This window comes from Leptodactylus fuscus, chromosome 2, assembly GCF_031893055.1.
Source record: "Leptodactylus fuscus isolate aLepFus1 chromosome 2, aLepFus1.hap2, whole genome shotgun sequence".
Lineage (NCBI taxonomy): Eukaryota > Metazoa > Chordata > Amphibia > Anura > Leptodactylidae > Leptodactylus > Leptodactylus fuscus.
The window spans coordinates 98,250,335-98,258,285 of NC_134266.1; positions in this window are offsets into that span (position 1 = coordinate 98,250,335).

Below are 7,951 nucleotides of genomic sequence, written 5' to 3' on the forward strand. Positions count from 1 at the left end.
AGTGTAATGATCTTCCATTGCCCACCAGTTTGATTTTCTCCTTTTTTTTTTTTTTTTTTAATTATTATTATTTCTATTCTCAATATCTCATTTGATCATTTCCAGCATTGCTCCTGGAACAAATATCACAGTTTTGCAGTCCTACGTAGTTTTTTTTTTTGTTTTTTTTTTGGTTCAATAATTTTTATTAAGGGATTATCTAAATTTTAATACAACAATCATACATTAACAAACAAACAAGGATTAAATTGGCAGTCCTACATAGTTGATTTTATTGCATGTAAAAGATTTGTATCACAAAAACTTATTTCACGTTGTGGAAATAGTTGCATTGTCCTTAATAAGGTGCACTAAGCTGTTTGCTATAGATTTCATTGTAGATCTATACAACTTTTGGGCCACTGGTACATAAAATGGAAAGGGTTAATTGTAGAATAAGCAGCTGAGAGAACAAAGAGAACAAGTAAAAGTAAAAATTATGCCTGCCAAGCCATGAATACAGTCCAGGACAGAAACATGAGAAAGTCTTTACATCTGGCACTGACAGATCCCAGAAAGGCTCTATACTTTTATAAATAAGTAACGCTGGAAACTACTACAATAGTGTGCATGTGTAATAGAGGGAGAGCAATACACTATTCTTACACCAACATGCAATATAACTAACATTGTTCTCAATACAACACTAGCAAAGATAAACAATTGCCATTAAAGAGATAAGGAAAAATACAACTAAAAAATCTGATACAAAGATCTGTTTGCCATATTGAGTAGAGCAGCGTTTCCCAAACTTTTTGAGTTGAGGAGCAATATTCAGGACAGAATTCTGTAGGGAGCACTTAATCCAATCCAATTTCCAAGAAGGAATCATGGTATTTCCATTACTGAACAACCAAATTAGGAATGTTTTTCAAATAACACGTGGCAAATAATTGCAAATACTGCGCAAGCTAAAATGACACAGCAAGGATCGAGTGACCGCACAATACGAGCATGAAAGATGACTAAAGCACTTCCGTCCGTAGGTACAGTTTTTTCGGTGAATATATACGAGACCAGTGTATTAAGCTGGAAAGGGCGGTCTGAGACCAGTTTGGAAGTGCCGTCCGTATGTGAAGCGTATATCCGCTGGCCTTGTATATTCGCCGAACAGTAGTGCTGTGCCAGTACAATATTAGGAGTGCATGTGAACCAGTATTTTAATTTTGAAACCCTTCACATTTAGCTGGTTTTTATTGTTAACCCTTTCTTATCGTCATATCGCAGAGCACCTGTAGATGGTTCGCGGAGCACTTGGTGCTCCACAGAGCACAGTTTGGGAAACGCTGGAGTAGATTATGGAGGGAACCATGTATGCTGATAAAATTTCCTAGAGTAAGGCATCTAGAAGAGAAATATATGTTCTTTCTGTAAATCTTGTAGCTGTAAGTACAGTATATTTAACTTTTTAAAATATCCCTGGGGCAGCCACACTTTTTTCTTTTTTTTTCTGCAATGTTTGTAGGGAAGACAATGCGACAGAATGTGTGCTTTATAGCAATAGAATTGAATGAAAGTGAATTGACAAGTAAATGTCATAGACTATCACTGACTCCAGAAGGTGATGAAACTTTCAGAGAGTGTGGAGTGACGAGAGAGATGCATCAGAGTACGGTGTTACTTTACTACAAGAGATCTGTCATTAAATTCACTGCCCTCTGCTGACTATCCCAGTTTACACAGCAAAGCTGACAAATGAGCTGGCTAATCATCTCTGTGAAAACGGAAATATTTCCATTTTAATGTTCATATTAGAAAAAAAAAGCATACCAAAGCTAAAAACAATGGCCGAAATTTACTATTGCCATTATGTCTAGACACAGGCATAAACATAATCAGTGCCGTAACTAGGAATGGCGGGGCCCTGTTGTGAACTTTTGACATGGGCCCCCCGACCGACCCCCTCCTACGCATTCCTGCGTGCTCTATTATGCCCCATAGTGGCCCCTGCACACAGTATTATACCCCATAGTGGTTCCTGCACACAGTATTATCCCCCATAGTGGCCCCTGCAAACAGTATTATGTCCCTCAGTGGCCCCTCCACACAGTATGTATTTAGCTAGAGAGCCGATTATTGCGAGCCCTCTTTTGTACAGTGTCTGACAATGTCTGTAAAGCGCCGCAGAATATGTTAGCGCTATACAAGTGACAGATATATATATACCTATATGGCGGGTATATATATATATATGTATATATATATATATGTATTTATTTATTTAGCTAGAGAGCTGATTATTGCGAGCCCTCTTTGGTACAGTGGCTGACAATGTCTGTAAAGCACCACAGAATATGTTTAAATGGCGATCGGGTGCGTTCTTTTGCACTCCGTGCCTGTCCTTAAGTGTCCATTCCTAAAGATGTCCGACTTTTCAAGCAGACAGAAAAACTCGACATGTAGGTTTTTTTCTGTCCACTTGAAAAGTCGGACATCTTTACGAACAGACAGTTAAGGACAGGCACGGAGTGCAAAAGAACGCACCCGATCGCCATTTAAATGAATGAAAAATGTCACGGACACAGCTAGTGTCCGCTGCTAATGTCCGTGCAAGATTTTGAACGGACACTAGCAGCGGACACTACCTGTCGGACAATGACGGTAGTGTGAACACCCCCTAAGATCTCTCTTCTTCTTCTCCTCACAAAGATACTAAGTGTGAGGAGAAGAGTAGAGGGGGGAGACTTAAGACGCAGCCGTCATACAGTAAATAGAAGGGATCGCTGTGACTTGCTGTCACAGCGATGACGTGACCGGGGACCAATCAGATCGGTCCCCGGCATGTTCACTAAGTCCTGCGCCGATAGTGGGGGCGGGACTGTCATTGGGGGGACGCGCGATCACCTCTAAAATGGAGTCTAAAGACTGGTCATATTTTTGCAATCGGCCAGTCTTTAGGTACCAGGATCACTGGCCGTAAATTTACGGCCAGCGGTCCTTAACCGGTTAAGGAAGAAAATGCATCTTACAATTTGTTGTGCAATATCTCAAGAGCAGAGAAATACCCCACATGGTAGCTGTAAACTGATGTTTTGGCACACGACAACACACAAAGGAAGGAGCGCCACTGGACGTTTGAAAAGCAGCTTTTGCTGGAATAGCTTTTAGGTGCCATGTCTCATTTGCAGAGCCCCTATAGCACCAAACACAATGGAAACCCCCTAAAAGTCACCCATTTTGGAAACTACATCCCTCACTGAATTCATCAAGGGGTATAGTGAGCATTTTTACCTCACAGCTGTTTCACAGCTTTCACTAACATTGGGATGTGTAAATTAAAAATTACTAAAACGTCACTTTATCCCCAAAGTGTTAATTTTCAGAAGGGGTTAACGGAGAAAAACACCCCACAGTTTAACCCCTTGCTAACTTCCTGACCTCCGCCATACTAGTGTTTAATGGGTGTTTAACAGGGAGCCGGGCGGACACCATAGCCATTGGGTGGCTGCTGTTTTATACACTGCCTACCAATAAGTATTTGGACACCCAGTAAAGTTCTGCGGAGGTAGAGTTATGGTCTGGGGGTGTTTCTCCTGGTATGGACTGGGACCCATGATAAACTCAACACCAACGACAATTGCACTATTTTAGATAACAGTGTACTTCCTACATTATGGTGGTTCTATGGGTCGGACCAATGTTACTTCCAGAATGACAATGCCAGCAGTCATGTAACAAGGTCTACCATAGCTTGGTACAGTGACAATCTGGTTAACCGACTGGACTGGCCTGCCCTATCGAGCAACTCTGGGACGAGTTGGATCGCCGAACTAAGGGGTGCAGCAACCGTCCAAAATCGGTGAAAGAACTTACCTGTCTTCTCCAAGCCGAATGGAATAAAATATCACTAGCCGTCATACAAGGACTTGTGGAAAACATGTCCCAGAGGGTTGAGGCTGTAATTGCTGCTTGGACCACAGATGTCTAAATACTTATTGGTAGACAGTGTACATGTGGTTTTAAAATCATGGGCATTAACCCATCTGGTGCCTCGGTCAAAGCTGGCTGAGGCACCATTTTACTGGCGGCACTTCAGCACCGTCATTTTCTTGGGGAACGCAGGCACCCGGAGCAAGCTCCAGGGCCTGCATCCCATTTCTATGATAGCTGGGAGCTGTCACGACCTGAATACTTGTATAAAATTTGTGTGTGTTTCTGGTGGGGATTTGATCCAGTGTTCTTTGGTCTGCTGGTGGTTTCCTTGACAGTAGGCCATCTGTTTGTGCATTTGGTGTTGGCCTTCAGAGTATACTTGAGGTTCTTTGGATTGAGCCTCAGGTGTTGGTCGTTACCATTGTCCTATCGGATGCTTCTGGGGCCTGTATAAGGAGGAGGGCTGGCTTCTCTAGTTGCTGGTTTTTGTTGTAACCAACAAGAATTTGTGGCTCTGGGAGGAGGATTGTTTGTGGAAACTATAGCTGACTTGGAAGTGGTGTGAGTGTTGCCTTATGTGTGAGTCTGGTTTTCCCCTCCACACTTCTACTCTACCCTGTCCTTCAGTTCTGGTTGTCTGTCACTATCTTGGTGTTTGTGAGGAAGTTTGGGTTCCAGTTTGTTTTGCCCCAGTCCTGTGCTAACCCTTTCCTCACCCTTCCACCATCCCCCTCCTCATTCTCTTGTTGTGTATTGTGTTGTGCTGCATGTCTGTTGTCCAGCACATCCCATCCTGTTTGTTTTGTCTGCAGCTGCACCTTGGTTTCTGTAGGGGTGACCACCTTAGCATCCCCACTCCCTAGCTCTCTTTAGCTCTCCCCCTATCTTTCAGCTAGGTCTTCATATTAGAGAGCCAGGAGTTGTCGGGGCCAAGGCTAGATTGGGAACAGCTGACCACCACCCGCAGGCAGGGCCAAGCCAGCCGCCGTAGCGTCAGGGAAAGTTTCCCACCCCTGTTCCCTTAGCGGTGCATTCTGCAGGCCGTATTCTGTGTCTGGTCATAGACGCAAAGGTAACAGGAGCCTTGTGAAGGCTCTCTGGCCTGTCATTCTATATTTTCTATTGCAGGCTACTCTATGTAGCCTGCAATAGAACTGACATTTTTTTGCAGTGCATTGCAATACATTAGCATTGTAATGCATTCCGTTAGTGATCAGATCCCCTGGGCTTCAAGACAAAGTATTACAAATTCAAATCACCCCACTTTCCCTAGAACACATATAAAAGTACTTAAATAAAGTGAAACATATACACATTGGGTATCCCTGTGTCTGTAAATGCCCGCTCTACAAATATATAAAAATATTTTTCCCGTACGGTAAAGGCTGTGCCAGGGGAAAAAAGACAAAAGAGCTAAACCGCTGTCTTTTTCTCTGATTAAAATTTTAATTAAAAGTGATTAAATCAATAGCAATTCCCCAAAATGGTATAACTAAAAAGTACACCCGGCCCCGCAAAAAAAGACGCCCTATGGATTCCCGTATATGGAAGTATAAAAAAGTTATGGGTTATCAGAATATGGCGACTTTTAGAAAAATAAATCAATTTGGCCCCCAGATTTTTCATTTTCAAAGGAAGATAAAGGAGAAAATGCACCCCAATGTTTGTTACACAATTTCTTCTGAACACAGAAATGCCTCATATGTGGTTATAAACTACTGTATGGGTACAAGGTGGGCCTCAAAATGGAAAGAGTGATATTCGGCTTTTGGAGAGCAGATTTTGCTGGAGTTTTTGGGTGCCATATCACATTTGCAGAGCCCCTAAAGTACTAGTACAATAGAATCCCTCAAAAAGTGATCTCCCATTTTGGAAACTACACCCCTCATAGAATTTATCTAGGGGTAGAGTGAGCATTTTGGCCTCACAGCTGTTTCGCAGATTTTATTAACATTGGGACGTAAAAATGAAAAATTACTTTTCTTTCCAATAAATCGTCCATTTAGTGCCATATTTTAAATGTTTGCAAGTGGTTAAAGAAGAAAAAACAAACCACAGTTTGTTACACAATTTCTATTGAACACAGAAATGTGGTTGTAATCTGTTATATGGGAACATGGTGGGGCTCAGAATGGAAAGAGCGCTATTTGGCTTTTAGAGTTCGGATGTGGCTGGAATACTTTTCAGGTGCCATGTCTCATTTGCAGAACCCCCTTAATTACCAATCCCATGAAAAACCCTCAAAAGTGACCCCATTTTAGAAAATAAACCACTCAAGAAACGTATCAAGGGGTATTTTCATTCTGAGCCTAAAAAGCTTCCCAAAAATTAAAATTATTAAAGAAATATGCAATTTCAGTACCCACTGTCTATTATTTTTACATCACCATCTTCGTCTTCTGAGATGCTTAATATTTTTATTTTTTCAGTTGACAGAGTTGGTTGAGGGCTTATTTTTTGCAGGACAACCTGTGCTTTTTATTGGTACTGTTTTACAGTGTATATATGACTTTTTTGATCACTTATTATGTAAGGTGAGATGCTGGAAAATCATAACTACTGGCGTTTTTTTCCAATGTTCACCATGTACATTTAAATATTGTTTCAGTTTTATTGTACAGGTTGTTATGGATGTGGCGACACCAAATATTTAGTTTTTTATTAATGTTTAGGTTTTTTTATATAATTAATTTTTTATATGAAAAGAGAATTTGGGGCTTTATAACTTTATTAATTTTTCCCCCCTTTTTTTTAATTACTTTTTCCCCCTTTTTTTAATTACTTTTTTTTAGCTATAAGGACACCTAAACCAGCAATGCTCTGACCCAAAGTTATAAAAAGTATAGAAGAGGAAACGAAAAAAATTGATCAACCATCAACCATGGACAGCACACCACCCACAACTGCCCAGGATGAGTCCATAGGATAAGGCTACATGTTGTGGAAAAATTGCATTTTTTTATTGCAGGCTTTGATGCATTTTTTGAGTCCAAAGCCAACAGTGGAGTTATCAAAAGGGGGACATATATCTGCGTACTTTATATTGTCTATTCTTTCCATTCTTTTTGCAGCCACTTTTAGCTTTGGTCCAAGAACAGCAGCAATATCTGCAACAACAAAAAATGTCACAGTCAAGTCACATTTATGGGATAAAACGTATAGGATGAGTATGTGACTGTAGAGATTTAGTGACATTTGTGCACGTGGTGTGAATCAAAGCTCCTTTGACCTTCAGAGCTGCAGCAATTCATTATGGCATGCACAGGTATCATCCATAAGTATCAGAAGACCTGTAAGGGCCCGTGCACACGAAGTAAACACGTGCTCATTTTTGCATAATACACATGTAATGAATACACGTGTAAAAATCAGACTCCCATTGACTTCAGTGGCATTTTTTACACGTGTAAAAAACACACAAAAAAACACGCAACCAAACGACTGGACCAATCTTCACCAACTTTGTCACACAGATACATCAGGTGCTGGAAAAGTTTTTGACCAGGCCTTAACTCTCTCACATACCATTCCTCACATACTGTATTCCCAAAACAATGACCTGCATTAATCAATACAAACCTTCAAGTCTTTCACTTATATTCCAACATATTCCACACGGTCACTCCACATGCACACAGCATTACTCCAGGTGTATCCAACACTGATATCCAAACTGAGATACACACATCAGAGGAATAGATACACAGCTCAGCACACAGTATCACCCATCAGAGGATTAGATACACAGTTCACCACACAGTATCTCACATCAGAAGAATAGATACACAGCTAAGCACACACCATCAAATATCAGGGAATTAGATACACAGCTCAGCACACGCTATCACACATAGAGGATTAGATACACATCTCGGCACAGCATATCACACATCAGAGGAATATATACACAGCTCAGCACAGTATCACACATCTGATGATTAGATACACAGCTCAGCACACATAGATGATTAGATACACAGCTCAGCACAGCATATCACACATCAGAGGATCAGATACACAGCTCAGCACAGTATCACAC